Below are 27,663 nucleotides of genomic sequence, written 5' to 3' on the forward strand. Positions count from 1 at the left end.
TTTTGGATAAATTAACTCACATCAAGATGTTATTCATTTAGTGTGTTATTTGCGGTTAGAGGGCTTCTCAAGGGGTGACAGAGAATGAGGGAATTTAGGACAACATGGTAGAAGGTATGAGAGACACGAAGCGTTTAGATAGCCCTCGAATCAAGGACCTAAATGCCCTTTATTAAGTTAAATAAACCGATTTGTTGAGTGTCTCCCAAGTGCGAATTGTTGGGAGTTAAACGGCGACTCAAATCAGAAGCCGTGTCCTTTAAAATTACGTTTATAGGAGTTATACTTCAATTTCCAAATTTAGTACTAAATGGTCATGTTTTATGTGTCATTCACTACTGTTAGAAAATGTCGAGGGTTTGACTTTATTATAAAACAATGCAGGGGGCTTCCCTGGTGGCGCAGTGGTTGAGATTCCGCCTGCTGATGCAGGGGACACGGGTTCGTGCCCTGGTCCAGGAAGATCCCACATGCCGCGGAGCGGCTGGGCCCGTGAGCCATGGCCGCTGAGCCTGCGCATCCGGAGCCTGTGCTCCGCAACGGGAGAGGCCGCAGCGGTGAGAGGCCCTAGTACCGCAAAACAAAACAAAACAAACCAATGCAGGGTTACAAAATTTTAGTATGCTTTAAAAAAACTTATCTGGCTTTAATTAATAATGAATATTAATTTTCTATAACTAACATACACAATTAGAACTCACATTGGCAAATTAAATAGATAAGTATTATTTGTGTTTATTGAAAGACCTATTTAGGACTTCAGAGATTGTAGTAGGGAAGACGTTTCATGGTGCCTGAGGAGATAAAGCATTAACTCATGAAAAATACAAATAACAGCACAAAAAAATAGCAAAAGAATTGTATCTCTTGGTTGGTTGCTAAGTGAACTGTACAGAAAATAGATACTAGGGTAGTTTTTTTTTTTAATTTAATTTTTATCTAATATTGGGGTATAGTTGGTTTACAGTGTTGTGTTAGTTCCAGGCGTACAGCATAGTGACTCAGTTATACATACACATATATCTATTCTTTTTCAGATTCTTTTCCCATATAGGTTATTACAGAGTATTGAGTTCTCTGTGCTATACAGTAGGTCCTTGTTGATTATTTTATATATAGTAGTGTGTATATGTTAATCCCAAACTCCTAATTTATCCCTCCCCTCCGGTAAACATAAGTTTGTTTTCGAAGTCTGTGAGTCTATTTCTGTTTCGTAAATAAGTTCATTTGTATCATCTTTTTAGATTCCACATATAAGCGATACCCTATGGTATTTGTCTTTCTCTGTCTGACTTACCTCACTTAGTATGATCATCTCTAGGTCCATCCATGTTGCTGCAAATGGCATCATTTCATTCTCTTTTATGGCTGAGGAATAAAGGAGGAAGGGAACCTGCAGGGCGGAAGAGCCGGGAGGCTTTATGGAAATGAGGGGATTTGAACTCTGTCTTTCAAGGCTGTAGAGGAGTAATCAATCAATTCAAGAAGTTGTTAATCGCCTATTATTCTATATGCTTATATTTTATCTCACATCAGACTAGGTAAATACAAAATGATTTCTGCATTCAAGATACTTTCAACCCAATAGGGATATTACTAAAAAGAATGGAAGTTTCCCAGGGGGCTGGAGTAGTAAGAGCTGCAGTGCAAGGGGGCCGTCACTGAGCCTGTTTGCCTGGAAGGGGCGATTTCGTGAGTACTATAGGAGGATCCCAGGTAGCGGATGGCTAAGCGGCTTCCAGATTCTTTTTTTTCCTGCAGCCAATGAGGAATCATTGAAATACTATGAACATAGAGTTCTTTTGTGCTCTCACCACCTCTGCCCATTATGCTAAGCACACGCATTCTTTGGAGGAGAATAACACGATTGAGTCCTGGGCTGCCTGGTCCCCAGCCCCATGTTTTCAGGTGAGTGTGACTGTGCAGGTGGAAGTGGGACAGGGTGGACGGAGGACAGAACCGACGGCAGAGGGATCAGGGAGGCGGAGTCAAGACAGTACGTGTAGGTAGGAAATCGGGAAAAGCAGACCTCTGAACTAAGGAGCATTTTAATCGCCCGAAACAGAATCAAGATGCATTGCTATGGGTAAAGAAGCTGCGGTACATATACAGAAATGGAATGTTCCTCAGCCATAAAAAAGAATGAAATGATGCCATTTGCAGCAACATGGTTGGACCTAGAGATGATCATACTGAGTGAAGTAAGTCAGAGAAAGACCAATACCATATGACAGCACTAATATGTGGAATCTAAAAACTAATGCGAATGAATTTATTTACAAAACAGAAATAGACTCACAGACATAGAAAACAAACTTATGGTTACCAAAGGAGAGGGGGGGAGGGATACATTTGGGATTAGCAGATTGAAAAAAAAGATGCATTGCCAACGGCTCTTCCTCGCAGGCCAGCGTTTCATCATTACCCCCGGGTCGCAATGGTTTTTTCCAGCTATTATTAGTCATATAGGACCAGAACCCCTGGGGCTGTCACCAGGACCAGGAGAGGCCTTGCTTAAATGTCATGGAGTCGTAAGAACAGCTGAGTAAAACATGCCAGTGGTATTTTTCTTCTAGGACCTTCCAATTCTCTCAATTTTGTACCTGCCTTTGAGTTTATTGAGACCAAAAAGTCTAACAGTGAAACACGAAGCCGGCAGCCTCCGGGGTCCCCAGGAGCCCTGTGAGTCTTGACAGCCAGGCGCAGTCAGGGGCGCTGCTACAAGCTGTGGCTGCCACGGGGTCACAGCCGGTCGCTCACCCTGCGCGCAGAGGGGCAGGAGGAGGGGTCGGGACTACCAGATGCCTCTTCGCCAGTTCCTTTGATCCGAGCTTACAGGGGGCCTCGTGGAGACTGACCCTCTCTGCTGCAGGCCTTGTCGGGTGGCTCCGAGTCTGCGGTAGGTGCGGCAGGGGACCACGGAGCCGGCCCATGGCAGGGCCCCCAAATCTCCCAAGAGTTACAGCTGGCTGGAGGAGTGTGGGAGATAGCGCAGGTGCGGCGTGAGGGGGCAGCAAGGTGGCCCTGATCTTGATGAGTCAGCACGGTGAGCAGTGTGTCCTGAGCTCCTGGCCATTAAGGAGAGCTGCGCCCGGAAGGACAGAACTGGGAACGTTTTCCAGGGGTCTGTGAAGTTTCCCTCGTGGTCACGTTTCTGGGATAGCTGTGTTTACACCTGAGTGTGAAATTTACCTTGAGTGATAGGTAGTGAACGTGTTGCTTCTGATACAGTGGGAGTGGTGAGCACCTAGTTATAGAATTTCCATGTCACGTACAGCAGGTTCCTGGACCAGAAGAGGCTGGTCAGTGGGTGTTGAGCCAGAGTTCGTACGCCTGGCCCCAAATTCGTCGTGTGTCTAAAAGAAGATATTGAACAGCTATTAGAACTAGGAAAAAAAGTGGAACCTTGAGAGGATACGTTATTTCCTTTTTTTTTTTTTTTTTTTTTTAGGTAAATTGTAAAAGTGAATTTTATGTTTATTTTTTTTAATTGGAGTATAATTGGTTTACAATGTTGTGTTAGTTTCTGCTGTACAATGCGTGTGCTCAGCTGTCTGTATACGATATGTGATTTTCATCTGTTTCAATTTCTAAAACTCAATGTTGAGAAAGTCTTGAATTCGTTATCCATCTAGATAGAAATCAAGAACGAGAGAAGTATGAGTATGAGAAAATGGGACTGACCAATTAGAAGACTTCTTCCATCCTTAGAACGCTCACGCCATTATTGTGATTTATAAATATAAAAAAAACCCCAAGCATGAGAGAAACAGATTTCAGGAGGGTTTCGCGTGGCTCAGCTGGGGAGGGCCGAACTTGATCATTTAGATTTTGCAAACACGGCTGCATAGTCAAGGGTTGGGGCTTAGGAATCTGTGGTTCAAACTCTTCTATCGCATATTCTTAACCCCTGAAAAGACCCAAAATGTAAGAAAATGTGGACACAAAATCCTACTTATGGCTTACACAGAGGCACTGCTGGGATCCTGAAAACTAGAGCCAACACCTCACGCAGCAGAATTTCCTCTGAGCTTCTCTTCCTGTCTAGGGCTGGGGTGGGGGGATAGGAAATCGTAGGCAGAGGGACAAAAAATATTTCTACGTGCTGCTGCTTGGGGGTCCACCGTGCCGGGCGAGGGCTTGAAAAGGCAGAGTATGGCCCTGCCAGCTGTTGGAGGAAGTCCTAAGGTGCTTATGTTTATTGGGGCTCTTGGTTGAAACTCATAGGAGCCCAACTCAAAGCAGCTCAAGAAAGAATGAGACTTTACCAACTCAGGCCAAGCCTAAGAGAACAGAAAAGCAATGGAAAAGGCTTCTGCCTGCCTTGTCCACGAGCTCTGGGTTCACAGGGAGCTGACCCTCATCACAGAAGTTCTGCTTTCCTCTGTTGTGTTTGATTTTCAGGCAAATTTCTACACAGGTGGTGTCCACAATGGCCACTGCAGTAACAGTTAGTTCCAGTCGCTCTGAGCCCAGAGGGACAGAGGGCACCTCTGTCCAGGAGCTCCAGCACGAGGATGAGGGTGCTCTCACTGGCCGTGTGGGGTCAGTGTCCGTCCTTGAAGTGATCGTGACCGTTCTGTGGTGCTGTGGCCAGGCCAGGGTCAAGGCTCACCCTTGGAACTGTAGGTGAAATTCCAGCTCCCCAACCAGAAACATTCGATGAAGGGTGGAAGGAGCCTGGTGTCCGAAAGGAAAATAGGTCTCGTTACAAAGAGAAGGGGAAAGGGATGCTGGGCAGGTGAAGAGAACAGGTGTGTGCCAGTGTGCTCGCGGCCGAGGAGCCTGTCATCTCCGCACCTACAGCTGATGTCCTGACTGGCCCCTGAGCACACCCCTGCCCCCCCATCAGACAGCAACCCCCGGGCATCTGCTCCCCCATCAGACTGGCGCCCTGGCACTCCATCCCCCAGCATCAGGCTACATACTGCTGCTCTGTGACATTCCTTCCCTACTATTTCCTAAGGCTGTTTCTTGTTTTAAGTAGTTCTTTATATATATATAAATGTAAACAGTCACAGTAAAAAAACTCAAATAGAAAGTTATTATAAAATTCCCTAACCACCAGCCCCCAGTCCCTAAGGTGACCAAAATGGTAGAGGTCTGGAAAATGTCTCCATATATGCAAGTATCTATGTATCTACCATCTATCTATCTTTTTATGTTTTTTATTAACAAATTGTTTCATATTATATATATTGCTCTCCAACTTGCTTTTTCACTTAGTGATATTCGCAGCATCTTTTCCTATTGGCACACAAAGTTTCATTTAGTAGCTGCGTAATATCCCGTTAAATGAATGCACTGTAATTTACTTAACCATTTTCCTGTTCATGGACGTTCATGTTATATTGATGGTTGTATTTCACACAATTCTGTCATGATCGTTGCTGTACACACAGTGTACTTTTACAAGTATATCTGTAAGCTAATTCCCTAGAAGTGAACTTGTTCAAAGGCTATATGCCTTTTAACTTTGCGTAGATGTTAATAAGTTGACCTCCCAGAAGTCTGTATCAATTTCCATTCATACCCAGAGCACTTGAGAGTGTGTTTCCCGACACCCAGTCACCACTGGGGATCTAAATGTTTCATTTTAGTTAATCTGACCGGCGAATAGGGTATATCCTTGTTTTAATTTGCAACTTAAAATTAGAAATGAAGTTGAGCATCTTTTAATATGTTTAGCCATTCTCTATTTAACTTCTGTGAACTTAAATTCTGTTCTTTCTACCCTCATTAAGACGTTAACGGTTGGATTACTTCAGACTCTGTTTTCCCCTTGAGAATTCATTTCTTCCTTGTTGTGTAATATGATACGTGTAGCTTTATCATCCATTGAATCCCAGGATGTTAGAGCTGAAGCAACTCTTGAGCTGATGCCATGATGCATTTTCATTTCCAGATAAACAAACTGAGGTCTAGGGAAGCAAACAATTGTCCAAGATCTAAGACTGGGTCAGAATCACAGCACACGCTGTCTGAGATGTTACCTGGGTCTTTTATTCTGCTGTTGATGACAACGAGAGGTCTATCTTGGACATTTAAACCACTCATTTTAATCTATGAGCAACCCAAAGAGTTTCTTTAGACTATTACCACAACCCAATGAGCCAGCTTCCCCATCCAGTGTTTCACGTAATGGTGTATTTTATCACAGTCCAGCGGTCCTGCAGGCTGGATGTCTGTGTGTTAAACTCCCCTGAGCGCAGCAGTAAAACGCCCTGCATGTCAGGGGCTGTAGCTCACGGAGAGAGAGCTTCTAATGCTCGGTCAACACCAATGCAGGACAAATCAAGTGAGAAAAATCAATAGTCTCACTCCTGCCATTACTTACGGTTTTCACGGATTGTTTAATATAATGAAATAGCTACAGGAAAAAAAAGTCTAAAACTCCATATTATAGTCTCACCTTCGTAGAGCTATCCCAAATTCCTCATGAAATTATCCTCATTTAAATTCAGAAATTGGAATTTTATCTTCCTTACATTCCTTAGGGGACCCTTAGATAATTACTAAAATCTGAGTTTATCATTAGGGGAATTTAAAAATGAGAATTGATCTGTCACAGACTTTAATCCAAGGCACCCTAAGTACATAGATTCCAGACTTCACTGTTTCCACTATATCACCTTGGTTTTTTCCCCCTACTAAAGGAAGACTTTTTATCATTTTTATAATTTAGATACATCTAGGTCTTCTTTTCTTAAACTAAGATCTTTTTAAAAAATTAAAGAACTTATAAGTATGTTGTAGAGTTATTGATATAATTTTCCAATTGATAGAAAAAACATAAGATTTTGAGGAAAATAATTGAACAAAACAAAAATAATTGGCCATGTAATGCTTAAGTTGTATGTTACCAAGTAATCCACATTAGAAAGCAAAATAAAAGTGAGGTTCAAATATAGAAGAAAAAGTGTATATTTGTATTTTAAATACTGTAATTAATTGAAAATGCTTAATATGTGATCTCAGATTTTTTCTTTTCCAGCCAAATGTGTAGAGCTCAACTGCAGTTCAGCTGGGGATCTGTGCTGAGGGGCTGAGGGGTCTAAATGCACTATTTCTGTTTTCTGAGTGAGTTGTTTTATTTTTTTTCCCTTTTCATTTCCAGGTTCTGGTCAGCTAGTTATTGGAACGCTGAACATTCTGTCCTGATACTTGAAAGTTCTTGACTTCTGTGTGGGCCAAGAGAGGTATAATGGGTACAGGGAAATTCTCCCAGCCCTGTTTTACTGACCTTCTCTCCAAGTATCTTCTTAAGAAATTGTGTTTAAATCAATGGAATTGTACCCTTGGTTTCAGCTAAATGCAATTGGGAACTAGTATATTAATACTAATAAAAATGTTCTTGCTTTCAGAAGCTGACTTTCTGTGAAAGTCATGGCAAAAGTCAGATATTTTTTATACATATTCAAGGGAACGGATTTCTAATGAAAAAGCAGAAGCAGGGTTGGATGAGGCAAGGGGACAGCAGCCCTCTCCTAGGATTCTTTCTGGACAGAGCAGCAGAGACTAAAGAGCTGGCCTGGGAATGGCAGTAATGAAGGATTCTTCCACCTAAGAAAGTACTTAAGAAAAGATTGTAGAAATGTTCCTCTTAGCTGCCCGCCCCCCACAACAAAACCCAACACCTAGTGGCCAGATTTATGGGAACGCTGACAATTGAAACCTAACACTGACTGAAGACAATGGAGATACCCACAAATATCAGAAGCTCTGAACGCCAGATAATGAACAGTGGTAGATTCAGAGGGGAATTATTTACTGTCAGGTAAGTCAAGATAGAAGAGCTGTTTAGGTAGGAGGTTGGGGGAGCCTAAAAGGGGCTAATGGATGTGTGCTCCTCTCACTTCGACAAGCCTTTTTTCCATCATTAAAGATGGAAGTACAGCAGAAAACTATCACTATTTAACTGAAAGTGTACACAAAAGTTTGTTCTAAAAAGATTTTTTAAAATTAATTAATTGGCTGCATTGGGTCTCCATTGCTGTGCTCTGGCTTTCTCTAGTTGCAGTGAGCAGGGGCTACTCTTCTTTGTGGTGCACGGGCTTCTCATTGTGGTGGCTTCTCTTGTTGTGCAGCATGGGCTGTAGGTGCATGGGCTTCAGTAGTTGTGGCACGCAGGCTCAGTAGTTGGGGTGCACGGGCTTAGTTGCTCTGTGGCATGTGGGATCTTCCCGGACCAGGGCTTGAACCCATGTCTCCTGCATTGGCCAGCGGATTCTTAACGACTGCGCCACCAGGGAAGCCCTAAAAAGATTTTTTGATCGATAATTACCCATTTAAAAAGTGCACCATTGACAGAGATTGGTTCAAGATGGCAGAGTAGAAGGACATGCGCTCGCTCCCTCTTGAGAAAGCACCGGAATCACAACTAACAGCTGAACAGTCATTGACAGGAAGACACTGGAACTCACCAAAAAAGATACCCCACATCCAAAGACAATGGAGAAGCCACAAGGAGGGGCGCAATCACAATAAAATCAAATCCCATAACCACTGGGTGGGTGACTCACAGACTGGAGAACACTTATACCACAGAAGTCCACCCACTGGAGTGAAGGTTCTGAGCCCCATGTCAGGCTTCCCAACCTGGGGGTCCGGCAACAGGAGGAGGAATTCCCAGAGAATCAGACTTTGAAGGCTAGCAGGATTTGATTGCAGGACTTTGGCAGGACTGGGGGAAACAGAGACTCCACTCTTGGAGGGCACACACAAAGTAGTGTGCACAACAGGACCCGGGGGGAAGAGCAGTGACCCCATAGGAGACTGAACCAGACCTACCTGCTAGTGTTGGAGGGTCTCCTGCAGAGGCCGGGGGTGGTTGTGGCTCATCAGGGGGAAAAAGACACTGGCAACAGAAGTTCTGGGAAGTACTCCTTGGTGTGAGCCCTCCTGGAGTCCGCCATTAGCCCCACTAAAGGGCCTGTAGTTGCTGGGTTGCCTCAGGACAAACAACCAACAGGGAGGGAACCCAGCCCCACCCATCAGAAGACAAGTAGGTTAAAGTTTTACTGAGCTCCGCCCACCAGAGCAACACCCAGCTCTACCCACCACCAGTCCCTCCCATCAGGAAACTTGCACAGGCCTCTTAGATAGCCTCATCCACCAGAGGGCAGACAGCAGAAGCAAGAAGAACTATAATCCTGTAGCCTGTGGAACGAAAACCACATTCACAGAAAGACAGACAAAATGAAAAGGCAGAGGACTACATACCAGATGAAGGAACAAGATAAAACCCCAGAAAAACAGCTAAATGAAGTGGAGATAGGAAACCTTCCAGAAAAAGAATTCAGAATAATGATAGTGAAGATGACCCAGGACCTCAGAAAAAGAATGGAGGCAAAGATCAAGAAGTTGCAAGAAATGTTTAACAAAGATCTACAAGAATTAAAGAATAAACACTTAGAAAAATCAAAGGACAAACAGAGAAGAACAATACAATAACTGAAATGAAAAATGCACTCGAAGGAATCAATAACAGAATAACTGAGGCAGAAGAATGGATAAGTGACCTGGAAGACAGAATGGTGGAATTCACTGCTGCGGAAAAGAATAAAGAAAAAAGACTGAAAAGAAATGAAGACAGCCTAAGAGACCTCTTGGAAAACATTAAATGCATCAACATTTGCATTATAGGGGTCCCAGAAGGAGAAGAGAGAGAGAAAGACCCGAGAAAATATTTGAAGAGATTATATTCGAAAATTTCCCTAACATGGGAAAGGAAATAGCCACCCAAGTCCAGGAAGCACAGAGAGTGCGAGGCAGGATAAACCCAAGGAGAAACATGCCGAGACACATAGTAATCAAAGAGACAAGAATTAAAGACAAAGAAAAATTATTAAAAGCAACAAGGGAAAAATGACAAATAGCATACAAGGGAACTCCCATAAGGTTAATAGCTGATTTCTCAGCAGAAACACTACAAGCCAGAAGGGAGTGGTGCTATATATTTAAAGTAATGAAACGGAAGAACCTGCAACCAAGATTACTCTACCTGGCAAGGATCTCATTCAGATTCAATGGAGAAATCAAAAGATTTACTGACAAGTAAAATCTAAGAGAACTCAGCACGACCAAACCAGCTCTACAACAAATGCTAAAGGAACTTCTCTCGGTGGGAAACACAAGAGAAGAAAAGGACCTACAAAAACAAACCCAAAACAATTAAGAAAATGGTAATAGGAACATACATATCGATAATTACCTTAAATGTGAATGGATTAAATGCTCCAACCAAAAGACACAGGTTTGCTGAATGGATACAAAAAGAAGACCCATATATATACTGTCTACAAGAGACCCACTTCAGACTTAGGGGCACATACAGAATGAAAGTGAGGGGGTGGAAAAAGATATTCCATGCAAATGGAAATCAAAAGAAAGCTAGAGTAGCAATACTCATATCAGATAAAATCACTTTAAAATAAAGAATGTTACAAGAGACAAGGAAGGACACTACATAATAATCAAGGGATCAATCCAAGAAGAAGATATAACAATTATATATGCACCCAACATAGGAGCACCTCAATACATAAGGCAAATGCTAACAGCTACAAGAGAGGAAATTGACAGTAACACAAAAATAGTGGGGAACTTTTGTGGGGTAAGTGGGGAACCTCACTTACACCAAAGGACAGATCATCCAGACAGAAAATTAATAAGGAAACACAAGCTTTAAATGACACAATAGAACAGATAGATTTAATTGATATTTATAGGACATTCCATCCAAAAACAGCAGATTACACTTTCTTCTCAAGTGCACATGGAACAGTCTCCAGGAGAGATCATATCTTTGGTCACAAATCAAGGTTTGGTAAATTGAAGAAAGTTGAAATCATATCAAGCATCTTTTCTGACCACTATGCTATGAGATTAGAAATAAATTCCAGGGGAAAAAAAACGTAAAAAACACAAACATATCGAGGCTAAACAGTACCCTACTAAATAACCAAGAGATCATTGAAGAAATTGAAGAGGAAATAAAAAAATACCTAGAGACAAATGACAATGAAAACAGGATGATCCAAAACCCATGGGATGCAGCAAAGCAGTTCTAAGAGGGAAGTCTATAGCAATACAATCCTACCTCAAGAAACAAGAAAAATCTCAAATAAACAATCTAACCTTACACCTAAAGGAACTAGAGAAAGAAAAACAAACAAAACCCAAAGTCAGTAGAAGGAAAGAAATCATAAAGATCAGAGCAGAAATAAATGAAATAGAGACAAAGAAGACAACAGCAAAGATCAATAAAAATAAAAGCTAGTTCTTTGAGAAGATACACAAAATTGATAAACCTTTAGCCAGACTCATCAAGAAAAAGAGGGAGAGAACTCAAATCAATAAAATTAGAAATGAGAAAGGAGAAGTTACAACAGACACCGCAGAAATACAAAGCATCATAAGAGATTACTACAAGCAGCTCTATTCCAATAAAATGGACAACGTGGAAGAAATGGACAAATTCTTAGAAAGGTATAAGCTTCCAAGATTGAACCAGGAAGAAACAGAAAATATGAACAGACCAATCACAAGTAATGAAATTGAAACTGTGATTAAAAATCCTCCAACAAACAAAAGTCTCGACCAGATGGCTTCACAGGTGAATTCTTTTTTAAAACTTATTTATTTATTTATTTATTTTTGGCTCAGATCCCAGACCAGGGATTGAATCTGTGTCCCCTGCATTGGCAGGCAGATTCTTAACCACTGCACCACCAGGGAAGCCCCTTCACAGGTGAATTCTATCAAACATTTAGAGAAGAGCTAACACCCATTCTTCTAAAACTCTTCCCAAAAATTGCAGACAAAGGAACACTCCCAAACTCATTCTACGAGGCCACCATCACCCTGATACCAAAACCAGACAAAGATACTACAAAAAAAGAAAATTACAGTCCAATATCACCAATGAATATAGATGCAAAAATCCTCAACAAAATATGAGCAAACAGAATCCAACAACACATTAAAAGGATCATACACCATGATCAAGTGGGATTTATCCTAGGGATGCAAGGATTCTTCAATATATGCAAATCAATCAATGTGATACACCATATTAACAAACTGAAGAATAAAAACCATATGATCATCTCAGTTGATGCAGAAAAAGCTTTTGATAAATTTCAACACCCATTTATGATAAAAACTCTCCAGAAAGTGGGCATAGAGGGAACCTACCTCAACATAATAAAAGCCATATATGACAAACCCACAGCAAACATCATTCTCAATGGTGAAAAACTGAAAGCATTTCCTGTAAGATCAGGAACAAGACAAGGATGTCCACCCTCACCACTATTATTCAATATAGTTTTGGAAGTCCTAGCCATGGCAATCAGAGAAGAAAAAGAAATAAAAGGAATACAAATTGGAAAAGAAGTAAAACTGTCACTATTTGCTGATGACAAGATACTATACATAGAGAATCCTAAAGATGCCACCAGAAAACTACTAGAGCTCATCAGTGAATTTGGTAAGTTTCATGATACAAAATTAATGCACAGAAATCTCTTGCATTCCTATACGCTAATGATGAAAAATCTGAAAGAGAAATTAAGGAAACAATCCCATTCACCATAGCAACAAAAAGAAGAAAATACCTAGGAATAAACTTACCTAAGGAGGTAAAAGACCTGTACTCAGAAAACTATAAGACACTGATGAAAGAAATCAAAGATGAGACAAACAGATGGAGAGATATACCATGTTCTTGGATTGGAAGGATAAATATTGTGAAAATGACTATTCTACCCAAAGCAATCTACAGATGCAATGCAATCCCTATCAAATTACCAATGGCATTTTTTACAGAACTAGAACAAAAAAATCTTAAAATTTGTATAGAGACACAAAAGACCCCAAATAGCCAAAGCAATCTTGAGAGAAATAAAAAGGAGCTGGAGGAATCAGACTCCCTGACTTCAGACTGTACTGCCGAGCTACAGTAATCAAGAAAATATGGTACTGGCACAAAAACAGAAACATAGATCAATGGAACAGGATAGAAAGCCCAGAGATAAACCCACGCACCTATGGTCAACTAATCTATGATAAATGAGACAAGGATATACAATGGAGAAAAGATAGTCTCTTCAATAACTGGTGCTGGGAAAACTGGACAGCTACATGTAAAAGAATGAAATTAGAACACTCCCTAACACCATACACAAAAAATAAACTCAAAATGGATTAAAGACCTAAATATAAGACCAGGCACTATAAAACTCTTAGAGAAAAACATAGGAAGAACACTCTTTCACATAAATCACAGCAAGATCTTTTTTGCCGCACCTCCTAGAGTAATGGAAACAAAACCAAAAATAAACAAATGGGACCTATTGAAACTTAAAAGCTTTTGCACAGCAAAGGAAACCATAAACAAGATGAAAAGACAACCCTCAGAATGGGAGAAAATATTTGCAAACGAATCAATGGACAAAGGATTAATCTCCAAAATATATAAACAGCTCATGCATCTCAATATTTAAAAAAAAAACAACCCAATTAATAAATGGACAGAAGACCTAAATAGACATTTCTCCAAAGAAGACATACAGATGGCCAAGAAGCACATGAAAAGCTGCTCAACATCACTAATTATTAGAGAAAAGCAAATCAAAACTACAGTAAGGTATCACCTCATAGTTAGAATGGGCATCATCACAAAATCTACAAACAATAAATGCTGGAGAGGGTGTAGAGAACAGGGAACCCTCTTGCACTGTTGTGGGAATGTAAATTGATACAGCCACTATGGAGAACAGTATGGAGGTTCCTTAAAAAACTAAAAATAGAACTACCATATGACCCAGCAATCCCACTACTGGGCATATACCCAAAGAAAACCATCATTCATAAAGGCACATGCACCCCAATGTTCACTGCAGCACAGTTTACAATAGCCAGGTCCTGGAAGCAACATAAATGCCCATCGACAGACGAATGGATAAGGAAGATGTGGTACATATATATACAATGGAATATTACTCAGCCATAAAAAGGAACGAAATTGGGTTATTTGTAGAGACATGGATGGGCCTAGAGACTGTCATACAGAGTGAAGGAAGTCAGAAAGAGAAAAACAAATATCGTATATTAACGCGTATATGTGGAATCTAGAAAAATGGTACAGATGAACCGGTTTGCAGGGCAGAAATAGAGACACAGATGTGGAGAACAAACGTATGGACACCAAGGGGGGAAAGCTGGGGGTGGGGTGGGGGTGGTGGGATGAATTGGGAGGTTGGGATTGACATGTATACACTAATATGTATAAAATAGATAGCTAAAAAGAACCTGTTGTATAAAAGAATAAATAAAATTCAAAAAAAAAGTGCACCATTTTAAAGTAAAAAAATCAGTGTGCTGTCGTGTGTTGCAAAGTGGAGACGGTGAGATCAGCCAGGCTGAGACTGACCAGTGGATGGCTCTGTGTAGCCCCAATCAGCATGGTGCGCACTGGTGGGAACAGTCAGGGACGGATCAAACAGGACAGTCAAAAGTGATTTTGCACATTGTGTTTCTGATTTCAAAACTTATGCTCTTGACCACATGACTCTGTGTGTGTGCGTGTGCGTGTGCGTGTGTGTGTGTGTGTGTGTGAAGCTACTTTCAACTTTCACAGGAAGTTGAAAGAAGGGGAGTTTGTACACACCTTTCATCATCAAGAGAGTTAAAGAGGTTACATGTGAGAAGAGCCTTGAAGATGGATAGGCATTTAAAAAATTCTAAATTCTAATTATTGGTATAAAACAGTATTTTTTCTTATAAAAATAATACATGCTCTCTGCAGAAAAAGTAGAGAATTCAATAATAAAAAGAAAGAAAGAAGGAAAAAAAAAACCCACCCAGGATTGTGCTACCAAGAGAGATGTCCTTTTAGCAACTTGGTGTATATCTTCCTTTTTTAAATTGAGGCATAGTTGATTTACAATGTAGCAACTTGGTGTATATCTTCTAAAACCTAATTTCCTTTTTCTACGTAGACTGGTGGGTAGATGGATGGAGAAAGAGAGAAGAATAAGCATGTTTATTGGGGGGGTACTAATGTATTGTTTTCACTTGTTGATTTTGTTTTTTTAGTCAATGTTATCTTAAGGAAGTAGGTCACAGATTTTGATGGGTGGAGAGGGCAGAGGTATTTTAGGCAGAGGAAAGCTTTAACAGGACCATGGATCCAGAAAGGATTGTAGGGTGTGATTCAAGAGTAGATGTGCAATTTGAGGTGGTGTTTGGGCTGAGGGGAAGTTTGGAGCCAGATTGGTAACACATTAGACTCTCAGACTAAAGAGTCGGGAATTTATTTGGTAGAAAAGGTGAAACCATTAAACTATTTTTGAATTTTCTAAAGCTTTGCTTTAGAAAGGTTAATTTAGGAATCAGAAACTGGATGGAGAGGAATATGACGAGATTAGAGAGTTAAGAGCTTGTTAGAGGACTGTACTCCAGGTGAGAGGAACCAGGGACAAAAATGAGGTGGGGACAGCAGGCAGAGAAAAAAAGAGCCACAGAAGAGGAAGAATTAATAGAGTAACCGGGTATCTGACTCATGTGTGTGGTGGGGAAGGGAAAAATCAAAGATGGATGAGGGCTACAAGTGATGGGCCATAAACCGTCCTGGGGAGGCTGAAGGGAGAGCTAATCCAGGAGTAAGATGATTAGATGTTGACTCTGGGGAATCAGTGAGACACCCAAGGTGGGGGCGTCTGTCGGGCCATCAGAGATGTGAGTGTACGTTGAAACAGCACACGACTCTCAGTTACTCATAAGAAGCTTCTGGAAGCCAAAGATGGGCACCCTATTAAAACCTTTAGTCTGCATCTTCCATTTGTGTTGAGCTTCCTAAGAGGCCGCCTCTTGCAGAGTGTCAGTGCCGTCCACACAGTCCGCTTGCCCCTAGTGAGCGTTGGTCATGCTTCCCTGAGCTCTGCATCCACACATGGTTCTGGACCATAAATGCTGGATCATCATTTCATTCTGAGATCCTTTTCTTGGTTGATTAATTTTGATCTTCTTGAAAATAGTGGAGTGGCTGTATCCCAAGCGTGTATCTAAATGAGAAGGAAATGGCGTGTTTTCACCAAAAAGGGAGTTAGAAGAGTCACTTTGTCTGCTTTGAGAGCCAGGTGGTCCACATGTGGGGATGTTCAGGTCCACCTCTTCCTCCTCCTACTGTAACACACCTCAGCTGTTTATAGAGATGGTGTGAATCTTACCCAAGTCATTAAAAAGGTTTCATACTCTGAACCTGAGGCTCAGGGAACCATGTGAGATTTGAGAATGTATTGGTGCCAAGCCAGAAGATTTTGTTAACTCTTCTAAGCCCTTTGAATCTGAATGAGCAGATGCCGGGCTGTAAAGTGGTTCCATGGGATCTTGGAGAGATGATTCTCAAGGCCTTGTTCTCAGGGATGCTGGCTGTGTGCAGTCCAGCTCAGGTTGGAGCCATGAGTCTAGAGACCAGACTTAGACCTTCTACTGCTTCCTAATACCCAGGCTTAGATCCCAAAGTTGGCTTGATTCTGTCCATTTCTAATTTCCTCATCGCCACTACCCTCTGATTCAACTCCATCCTCTTGACTCTGTTTGACCTAGACTATTCCAACAGCTTCACTGGCCTCATCCCAGTCAACCCCTCCTCCACGCTGCTACTGGCATGGTCTTTCTAAAATGCTCCGAATATGACACTTACCTACGTAAAAACCTTTCAACACCTGCACTGTTTATAGAGGTGAAAGCAAATTCCTCAGCTTACCGGAGCAAACCCTTGCACGCCCTGTCCTTAGTTACCTTTGCAGCCCTCTGCCACTGCCCACACTTGGTGCTTCCACGCCTTAACATGTACCCATTTCTCTGTTGGTAACGCCTTCTTCTTGGCCAGCTCATCTTCGTTCTCCAAAGACCAGTGTGTACGTCACTTCTGTGAATTATTCTGTTTCCTCGTTCTGTCGCTCTCTGCACGTTGGCTGAAAAAAATGCCTCTCTCATCTGTGTCCCATTAGCTCTCTGTTCTCTTTATCATAATGCACATTGTGGTGTGGTAGAGTGTTAACTATTTACATGTCTTTTTCTCTGGCTGGGATATGGTTCCCCAAGGGCAGGACTGTATTATATGTGTCTCTTCACCTTTTCAGGAAACATAAAATAAGTGTTGTTAAAAAAATGGGGGGAGGGGTGTATTCTGAACCATAGCTTGATCCAACCTCAATCTTTAGTTTGGGGTTTGTTATTTATAAGGAAAATTGAATGGAAAGCGTAAGAGTTCTAACTGTTTAGCAGCAAACACACATATTTATAGCTCTCATCTTTTTATAATAAAACTGAGATTTTGTAGAATATTTAGAAAAGGGAATGTAATCGAATTTCCTTTTTCTCAACTTGCTAAGTCCAAAGCTTCCCCCTACCATTCCTTTTAACTTTATTATTCAAAATATTATAAAATGTATCGGTACGCTTGCGTATCTTATAAAACACAGTGTAGCAAAAGTGATTTAGTCTTTTCTCAGGGATTGAGAATATTAGTAACATATGTCAAGAACCTTTGAAATGTTTCTATATCTTGCTCTGGTAATCTCTAGAATCTAAGGAATCGACTGTAAATACAGGAAAAGGTTTTTGCTGAAAAATGCACTGTTTGAGCTGAGATCTTGTGGCCATCCTGGAGGTGTGCCCCACAGCTCTCCCTTCGACAGAAAGGCTGCCGAGAGGAGGGTGGGTGGTCAGCGCACAGCCTCCAGCCGCTGGCCCTTCGAACGCAGCATCACGTACACCCAGGGTTGCTTTCACCCCAGATGGCCACGATGTCCTCAGAGCTACACTGGGGTATAAGGCTCTTCTTCTTTTTTTTTTTTTTTTTTCTATTTTTTAAATTGAAGTATAGTTATTTTACAATGTTGTGTTAGTTTCTGCTGTACAGTATACATATATACAGTTATACATATATACATTCTTTTTCATATTCTTTTCCATTATGGTTTATTACAGGATATTGAATGTAGTTCCCTGTACTATACAGCAGGACCTTGTTATTTATCCATTCTCTAAAAGTTTGCATCTGCTAACCCCGAACTCCCAATCCATCCCTCTCCTGCCCCTCCCCCACCTCCTTGACAACCACAAGTCTGTTCTCTATGTCTGCGAGTCTGTTTTGTAGATAGGTTCATTTGTGTCACAGTTTAGATCCCACATTTAAGTGAGATCATATGATATTTGTCTTTCTCTGTCTGGCTTACTTCACTTAGTATGATCATCTCTAGGTCCATCCATGTTGCTGCAAATGGCATTATTTCATTCTTTTTTATGGCTGAGTAATATTCCATTGTATATATGTACCACAGCTTCTTTATCCATTCATCTCCTGATGGACATTTAGGTTGCTTCCATGTCCTGGCTATTGTAGATAGTGCTGCTATGAACATTGGGGTGCATGTGTCTTTTTGAATTATAGTTTTGTCTGGATATATGCCCAGGAATGGGATTGCTGGATCATATGGTAATTCTATTTTTAGTTTTTTAAGGAATCTGCATACTGTTCTCTATAGTGTCTGAACCAGTTTACATTCCCACCCACAGTGTAGGAGGGTTCACTTTTCCCTTTTTGATCTGAGGATCCTCTTGTCCAACCCTTTCTTCCTCTGTCCTTTCACAAGTGTCAGACCTTTGTTTTACTCTGAAGGCTCCCTGCCCCTTCTCCCTTTATCCTTCACAGGAGTTTCCTTGGCAAATCTCCTGCACTTTTGTTTCCATCTTGGCAGCTGCTTCCCAGAGGGTCTGACCTTACTGAGCTGTAGAATGAGTAGGAGGAGTGCTTGGGGCAGAGGGGCAGAAGGGGTGCATAATGTGAAATGAACTGGGAGGGGAGGCAGTGCTACACGTTCAAGGAAGGGTTTTGTTTGTTTGTTTACTTAATCCTCAAATCTTCATCTGTGCAACGATTTTTTTAAAATAAATTTATTTATTTATTATTGGCTGTGTTGGGTCTTCATTGCTGCATGTGGGCTTTCTCTAGTTGCGGCGAGTGGGGGCCCCTCTTCTTTGGGGTGTGCGGGCTTCTCATTGTGGTGGCTTCTCTTGTTGCAGAGCATGGGCTCTAGGCACGTGGGCTTCAGTAGTTGTGGTGCACGGGCTCAGTAGTTGTGGCTCGTGGGCTCTTGGCGCACGGACTTCAGTAGTTGCGGCGCATGGGCTTCATTGCTCCGCCACATATGGGATCTTCCCGGACCAGGGATCGAACCCGTGTCCCCTGCATTGGCAGGTGGATTCTTAACCACTGTGCCACCAAGGACGTCCCTGTGCAAAGATTTTAATCAGAGAGGATGATCAAATTTGCATCTGAAAAGATTATTCTGGCACCATGGTAACAAGGGGACCGGTTCAGGAGGCCACTCCAAAAACCTAAATGAGAGCGGTGGTCTGAGCTAGGGTGGTGATGAGATGAAGACAGAGGTGTATTTGAGGGATATTTAAGAAATAAGTAGACAAAGAAGACGGAGGCATAAAAGCTACCGCGTTTGGGCTCATGTAACTCAACGGATGGATGAGCCATACGTTGAACTTGGGACCCTTGCAGAACTGAGTGTAGAGGGAAGACCGAATCCATTGGATTCGCATGGACTGGATGTGAGATGCTCAGGAAGACAGTCAAGTGAACACTTGAGATTAGGGCCAGGACAGGTGAGAAAAATGTGTGCATGGGGGTAAGTGGTGCTGTGGGCAGGGATGCAGAAACTGGCAACCCTGGGACCAGAGTCTCTTCAGTGAAGGACGGGAGTGGCCGGGCTGTCAGTGGGGGACAGCAGCCCCCCTTCAAGGGGCGTGGGGCCGAGCTGGAGGATGGGTCGTTTATGGTTTGACAGAAGCACAGATGAGCTATGAAGTGGAGGGGCAGGGGGACGTCCATCCTTTCTGCCAACACGGGTGTGCCTGGAAGTGTGGGAACCACACACACACACAACCACATATGCGTGCGCACACACACACGCGCGCACACACACACACGCGCGCACACACACACACACACATCAATACATTTATTTTAAGGGAGCCAGCAAGCCTGAAGTTTGTAGGGCAGGCTGGCACCTCAGGCAGGAGTCGATGCTAGAGTCTTGAGGCAGAATTTCTTCTTTTTCTGAGAAACCTCAGTTTTTGCTCTTTTAGGGCCTTTCAAATGATTGGATGAAGCCCACCCACATTTACTGAACATTTTCTCTTTACTTAAAACCAATGCTTGTAGCATTAACCCCATCTACAAAATAACTTCCTAGCAACACCTAGATCAGTGTTTGATTCAGTGACTGGGCTCTGTGGCCAAGGCAGGCTGACACATAAAACTACCCTCACAGGGACTGGGGATGTGGGAGGAGTGGGTCATGGGACCTCGAGGTTGCAAACGCAGACCCGTGGGGGGAGGGAAGTGCCTGCTGTGTTTGAAGACTCGGGGAGGTGGCTCGGTATGGACTGGCTACTCCAGAAGGCCTGGTGGCAGGTGTGTGAGATCGGTGGAGCCGCCAGGATGAAAGGGGCTGTACCAGAGGCTCCCGCGGCTCTGCAGGGACAAGTGTGACCAGCTCCGCTCCATCTTCACCCCCGCGGGTGAGCCCGGAGCCAGCCTGGCTCCTCTGGGATCCGGTCCGCCTTTGGGGAGCCTCCTCTGGAGGTAGGGAAGCAGCACGTCGGAGATGGGAGGGGCGGTCACGTGATGCCCTGTCCCCGCCTCCGCCACGCCCACCTTGGTGGTCGCGGCATTAGGCTGCACTCTGGTAACTCCGCGTCACTTATTTCCTGGCGCAGACGGCTGTGTCTTCCAGTGGCTTTCTAAGTTGTTTATTAACTATTGCCAGCTATGCTCTGACTCGGAAAGGACGCGTCGTTCGGGGGTGTGAGAGCAGGAGCTTCCACCTGTGGGAAAACAGGAGTAAAATCTGCCCATATTTTTGGTGGAATGAATATGTTTGGACTTCCCTGGTGGTCCAGTGGGTGAGACTCTGTGCTCCCAATGCAGGGGGCCCGGGTTCCATCCCTGGTAGGGGAGCTAGATCCCACAGGCCGCAACTAAGAGCCCGCACGCTGCAACTAAAGATCCCACATGCCGCAATGAAGATCCCGTGTGCCGCAACTAAGACCCGGCGCAGCCAAAACGCATAAATAAATAATAAATGGAAAGAAAAGAATATGTGTATACTTTGCAAGCACCAGCTTGCTTGGAAAGAGTGGCTATTTGCCCTGTCACTGCCCAAGAACTAAGTGTCACGGAGCCATGGAGAAGACATAGAAAAGCACTCCCCCAGAGTGATCTGTGCCTTCAGTTTTCCGCTCTGTAAAATAGGTGGAGAATAACTCCTGCCTGGATTTTTCCAGATGGTTATAAGAAGCGGATCTAGTCAACGGATAAAATTAATTCCGGAGGAGAGCTGTTGTTATTGCTGCAAGTGTGGCTACTTTTATTCTTATTCTCCTTATTTGCATAGACTGTAAATGCAATTTGGAATTTTAATGTGGCCTCAACACCAGGGAAAACGGTACATGTGGGACCCTGCTGGGTCTTTCCCAGTAAAAATTACTTATCATTGATCTGCTCATGTCTGATTTCTTAATCAGCATGATGTTTATTTAGTTAGACTCTCCCTCCTTGTGTGAGTCTCACCCTGCTGGGTTAAACCCCAGTGTGGTCAGGCTTTTTGACGGGAGGACCACACTGTGGTTTCTGAAGAAGCCTCCGGCCTCCTTGTCCTGAGGCTGGTTTGATGCTGCAGACAAATTGCCTCAGGGTATCCACAGCTTACCTGGCTTCCTTCCTCTGTTTATGAGGCGGGATTTGTCTCTCTCTTCCTGTGTGGGAGACAGATCTCAGTCTTGGAAATCAGAATTATTCACCCTCATATACATACGTGCATCAGGCTGAAATTTCACAGGAATCCAAGTTATAACCAAGGCGCTAATGCGGTTTCGTGGGGGCACAGTTGTTCAGAGCTGCTGTTCAGAGCTCAGCGCTGATGGCAAACCCGGCGTGGCCGTGGCCATGGCCGTGGCCACACTCACTCACACGCAGGGTGGCCACAGAGCAGAACGAAGGCAGGAGAAGAAGCTGGTGGTTGACGTCACTCTGGTTTTAATTTATCCATTTGGAAATTGTGATTCTTAGATTATTTTGAATTTTACCCTCAGCCTTAGCGAGCAGATTAAAGTGTTTATCCTTCTTATAGAATAAACTTTTTTTCAAGCACTGGGTAGATGACTATCTTGCAGATCACTGCTGTGTTAATTATATCCCATCGCCTTTACTGTGTATACTACTCACGTTATCAAGTTCACATAAATGGATTTAAAATGTATGCATTTCATGTTCCAGTAGAAAGAAGCTGCCTGGGTATCAGTGATGCTCAGAGCACGTGCCCCGTCCTCCCCCGCATCCCATGGTCTCTTCAACATGCAGACCCGAGTCTCCCCGAACACTCTCCGCGAACACCCTTCAGCCCTTCTGGTTCCTTGACCTGCCCTTCACCCTCCCTGTCTCCCTCCCCTGGGCACTCGAGTCCCATCATGCCGAACAACTTGCAAGTACACAGGGACTTAGGAGCTACCAGGGCTGTACCAGGGGGTCTCCACCAGCAACGTCGCTCCCTGCTGTGTCCTCTTACTTATCTGTGTTTCAGGCGACAACTCACGGGTCTCATCACCCCCTTGTCCTGCCCCATTCACTCTTCCTCTGGCCTCCACAGAGCCTGGCCATCGGGGCACCCAGGGCAGCTGTCACTGCTTATTCAGGTGGTTTCTCCCTCATCAGACTGAGCAAGCCCTCACACCAGGGACCGGCTTCCACCTCTGAACCCCAGCATCTAATACACTTCCTGGTCCTTAGAGGGTACTCAGTAAATATTTCTTGAATAAGCACTTTGTACCTGTTTCCTAAACTGGTTCTACGAAAGGCCATCTCCTAGTCAGTTTACTCTTAGCCTAGTTTCTTAGCTTGTAGGGTCTTTGCTCCTTGAACTGTGGTCCAAGGACCAGGGTCACCTGGGAACTTGTTAGAAATGCAGAGTGTCAGCCCCTCCCCAGAACCACTAATTAAAATCTGCATTTTCATAAGATCTCCAGGTGATCGTGGGACCCTTCAGATTTGAAAGCACTGCTTCAGGCAGCTGAAGGTAAAGCGGTTGTGTTTCTTTAAAAATAATTCTGTAACTCAGATTTTTAAACCCTTTTTTGAAATACAATTGTATTATCCTAAGCTAATTTGTAAAACAAAGTTTTTCCTGAAACCCTAGTATGCTAATTTCAGGAGTGATTTTTAACACAAAATAAAATTTCATTTACCTTTGATGTTATTGCAGATACAGGAAATTTCTTTTTTCATTTTTTCATTTCTTTTTCTTTAACATCTTTATTGGAGTATAATTGCCTTACAATGGTGTGTTAGTTTCTGCTTCATAACAAAGTGAATCGGTGCTCCATATACATATATACCCATATCTCCTCCCTCCTGCATCTCCCTCCCATATTTTTTAATTTCTTTTAGAATTTTTATTTTATATTGGAGTTTAGTTGATGTACAATGTTGTGTACAACGAAGTGATTCAGTTACATATACACATCTATCTATTCTTTTTCAGATTATTTTCCCATTTAGGAAAAGGACCACACGGATGAGTGAAGTGTAACTAACAAGCTATGCGTTTCTTCCTAGGAGGGGCTTTGGGAGGCCCTCTGGCTGGAAGAGGGGCCAATTTGTCTTGAAGTTGCATCTGTGTGACAACCCACCATGGCTTGGATTACATGTGACCAAGTTCACATTTGATTTTTCTAGAGAGGCATTTGTCCACATTTCATATAAGGCTGAGGAAATGTCAGTTGTCCATTACAGGGAATGGGTTAACTTCCTTGCCTCCTTTTCTGTGAACGTCCACAGCCAACCCATCAGCAGACCCTGTAGGCATCACCTTTGGAAGGTGCCCAGACCACCCGCTGCGCCCTACATTTCCCTCTGTCTCCCTTATCCGAGACCCCTCGTTATCGCAGCAGCCCCCAACTGTCCCCCCCCTTCTCTCCCACCGCCCAGCCCCCGGTCTCCACCCAGTGCCGGATCGCGCCCCTCCGCCCACCGCCTCCGGGGGCTTCCCCTCCTGCCTCCCCCTGGCGGACCCTGCGTCCTCGCCCAGCCCTGCACCCTGCACGCTCTCGGGCTTTCTCTCCTCTGGCTTCCCAGCTCCCTTGTGCGCCACCCCTCCACACAGGCCTGCGATGCTCCCGCCTCAGGGCAGGACACCCTTCCCGCCCTGGAAACCGGTCCAGACGGCTTGTTCCTTCTGTCCAAGGCGGCAGAGCCCTTCCCAGCCCGTCTCTCCTGCCCCCTGCTGCCCCTTTCCATCTCCTGATGCGGTTTGATTTCATCTTGGCAACTGTCACCATCGCCCGATATGTACAGGTTTATGACCCTGCCTACTTTTGTCTCTTCCCACTATAGTTCAAACTCCATCAGTAGAATGTGTGTCCTGTTGTCCCCTGTGTCACCCTGGTGCCCAGAAGAGCCTGGCACAGAGCAATTGCTTCATCGGTATCGGGTGACTGGAGGGCTGAATGCAGTATGAAGGGCAGGCTCTGAGGGCGTCACTGGTAAGGATTATGGGGGCCACGGCTCAAGCCCACTGTTGTTAATGAGATGTCACCTACAGCGGACTGAACCCCAGACTTGCTAGTGAGCTGCCGTACTGTCGGATTAGAGATTTCTTTCCTCGTCCGTGTTGGTGTAATTCTTGGAACGTCACAGTTAGCAGCCACGGAGGAGACAGAGCAGGAAGTTCTTAGATAATCACTACTGTTTATTCTCTATTAGGGTTACATCCTCTTTATTTATTCCCCTTCCCTCCCAATTTCCCTTCCTTTAAAAGAATTATTGATTGATTGATTGATTGATTTTTTGCGGTACGCGGGCCTCTCACCACTGTGGCCTCTCCCGTTGCGGGGCACAGGCTCCGGACGCGCAGGCTCAGCGGCCATGGCTCACGGGCCCAGCCGCTCCGCGGCACGTGGGATCCTCCTCAAGAGATACTCCTCCTCAAGATCAATCACATGAAATGAACTGATCTTAGATTTGAAGAAATAAGGTCTTTCTCACTTGGATTTTCAGATCAAAGAGTGGCCAAACAAAACATTCATCTAAGTAAGAACTCTGTTGTCTATGATGCAATGACTGCAAGGACTGATGAAGCTCATAGCATCTGTATCTTGGGTGCTAAAGGTACGGATTGCTTTAACTTTCAAACAATATGAACATTCATGGTGAGTCAACTGACAATGAAAAGTCAAGTAGGTTTTCATGTTTGGACCATAATGGCTTTAAGAATTATTTTCTAAGTCATATCTTCTCTATCCTAGATAATCAAGAATCTATTGACATAGGGCTTCCCTGGTGGCGCAGTGGTTAAGAATCTGCCTGCCAATGCAGGGGACACGGGTTCAAGCCCTGGTCCGGGAAGATCCCACATGCCGTGGAGCAACTAAGCCCGTAAGCCACAACTACTGAGCCTGCGCGTCTGGAGCCTGTGCTCCGCAACAAGAGAGGCCGCGACAGTGAGAGGCCCACGCACCGCGATGAAGAGTGGCCCCCGCTCGCCGCAACTAGAGAAAGCCCTCGCACAGAAACGAAGACCCAACACAGCCAAAAATAAATAAATAAATAAATATTTTTCAAAAAGAAAAAACTTCAAAAAAAAAATAAAAAGAATCTATTGACATAGAAATTGTCAGTGAAAGTACAATTTTAGATTATTAGGTTCTCTTTGAAAGCAGTTATAAGAAAGGTGAAGAGGAAGATTTTCATACAGATCAGGATCTTTCAAGGTGAAAGATCTGTTAACACTGCTTTTCAAATTATTTGTGTTTTCAAATATATGTTAAATTCCCAGAAAAGCCATTAAATATTTGATTCAATCCAAGAAGCATTTATTAAGCACCTATTATGAGTAGGTGCGTGGAGTTAGAAGCAGCTCAGGCTGGGAACAGGAATGGGTCCCTGGCGGAGGGTCTGACCACTCACAGCTTCCTGGTGGAAGACACAGGGCGCGTTCAGTAGACTTTAATTCCGTTTTAATTCTTTAGCCCCGTGTGATGGCACAGTACCCAACTGGGACATGCGTTTTTTGGGCTGGGAGGTTTGTATTTTGCAGGCAATTCGTCAGAAAGGAAGTAGGGAGGGAGGAAGGGAAGGACAAGGTCGTCGCCTTTGGGCATCTGGGCCTGGACCGGGACCACTGCTGTCTTGAGCTCCTGACCACAGATGGGTAAACAGCCTATTCACATTCCTCTGATCAAGAAAAGTACGGGACCGAAATTGCCCACACAAGATGTAGACCAAGATCCAGCGAGCTGGGGACAAGGTCTTAGCCTGTGTGGGGAGCACAGTTACCCGATTTAAAGGTAGTTGATGACACAGCGGGAAGGTGCGGCGGGCAGGGAGATGAGCCCCTTCCCTGCTACCCTTCCTCCCACTTCCCTCCATCTCTGGGAGCCTGACGCTTTCTCTGGGGTGTCCCCAGATACACAAGTCGCAGGTGTGCAGCCCCATGTTTGCAAAGCCACTGCCATCGACACTTCTAACCAGGGGCTGAATGGAGCCGGGACCCCCTTGTAGGCACCGAGGGAGTGACAGGAGCTACTTTCCATTCCTGCCCTCCTGAGAGACAGAAGGGAGGTCCCAGGCTTTTATTCGGCTTGGAGGGCTCGGAAGCAAACATAGATGATTAGCAACAAGTGTTTTACCAATGGATTACAAAATAAGCAGGCTTTGGGTTTCCCTATTCCCCCTAATGATCATGAATTGTGTTCACAATATAAAAACACTCGTAGCCCCGAGGTCCCCCGCAGTCCCCTCCCGTCCCCAAACCTGCTAGGTGGCTCTGTTGCACATCAGATTGTATTTGGGAAAGTTTCCCGCAGAGCTTGAAAAACAGGAACTTGGCACCTCTGTGGGTCGTAAATCAGAGCTGGATGGAAACCCCCTGCTTCGGACTCCCAGTGCCATGGAAGCTCTTACTGCCCTGCATGAAAATAAACGCAGGAAGTTCTGAGGGTGCTTCAGTGGAGCTAAAATAATTACACGTGGGTAAGATCATTTGATGTCATTCCTTATTTGGCCACAGTTTTTCACAGAATGAGGTCATACAGTGACAGTTTTAATATCAGGAGAACAATGACACTTCTCATTGTTACCTGGCTGATCCCAGATTACAGGCTTTTTCTTTTGCAGAGGGGCGGCCACATCCCGTCTGTCCCCCACCCCCCCCTTTCATCCCTCTACGTTCTGAACTCATCCTTCTGTCCTTCTGGGCTCTCATGTCTGTGACTCTCCCTCGGCACCTGGTTCCTACTTCTTGTTCCTCAGTACTCACCCGAGGGTCAGCCCTTCATGCCTTTGTGGACAGCACCCACATCTAAATATTGCACCTTCCACCAGCTTCTCTTTGGCCAGTAACATTCTAGGCACCAATGTAGCGGGAGAAGGTGGCTGCATTTTAGGGTTGAAAACAACCCAGCTCCTCGTTTGAGTTCCTTTACATTAAAACAAAACAAAGCAAAAGTGAACAAAGAGAAAATGAGCTTTTTCTCAAAAGCAGAAACCACGGAGGCGCGCTGTTACTTTTGGGCTTTGTT

At 43.9% G+C, this 27,663-nt stretch overlaps 1 long non-coding RNA gene across 1 annotated transcript; it reads right to left on the reverse strand.

The window, feature by feature from the left end:
* Positions 1 to 6,908: 6,908 nt before the first annotated feature.
* On the reverse strand, positions 6,909 to 9,720 carry LOC149750408 (uncharacterized). Its single transcript, XR_016391831.1, has 2 exons — positions 8,791 to 9,720; positions 6,909 to 8,256 (listed from the first exon to the last, which is right to left on the reverse strand). It is a non-coding gene; the product is annotated as an uncharacterized LOC149750408 (long non-coding RNA).
* Positions 9,721 to 27,663: the final 17,943 nt, after the last annotated feature.

Source organism: Delphinapterus leucas, chromosome 1 (genome assembly GCF_059928025.1).
Source record: "Delphinapterus leucas isolate spDelLeu-1000000601 "Yukka" chromosome 1, BTC_Dleu_Yukka2, whole genome shotgun sequence".
Taxonomy (NCBI): Eukaryota; Metazoa; Chordata; class Mammalia; order Artiodactyla; family Monodontidae; genus Delphinapterus; species Delphinapterus leucas.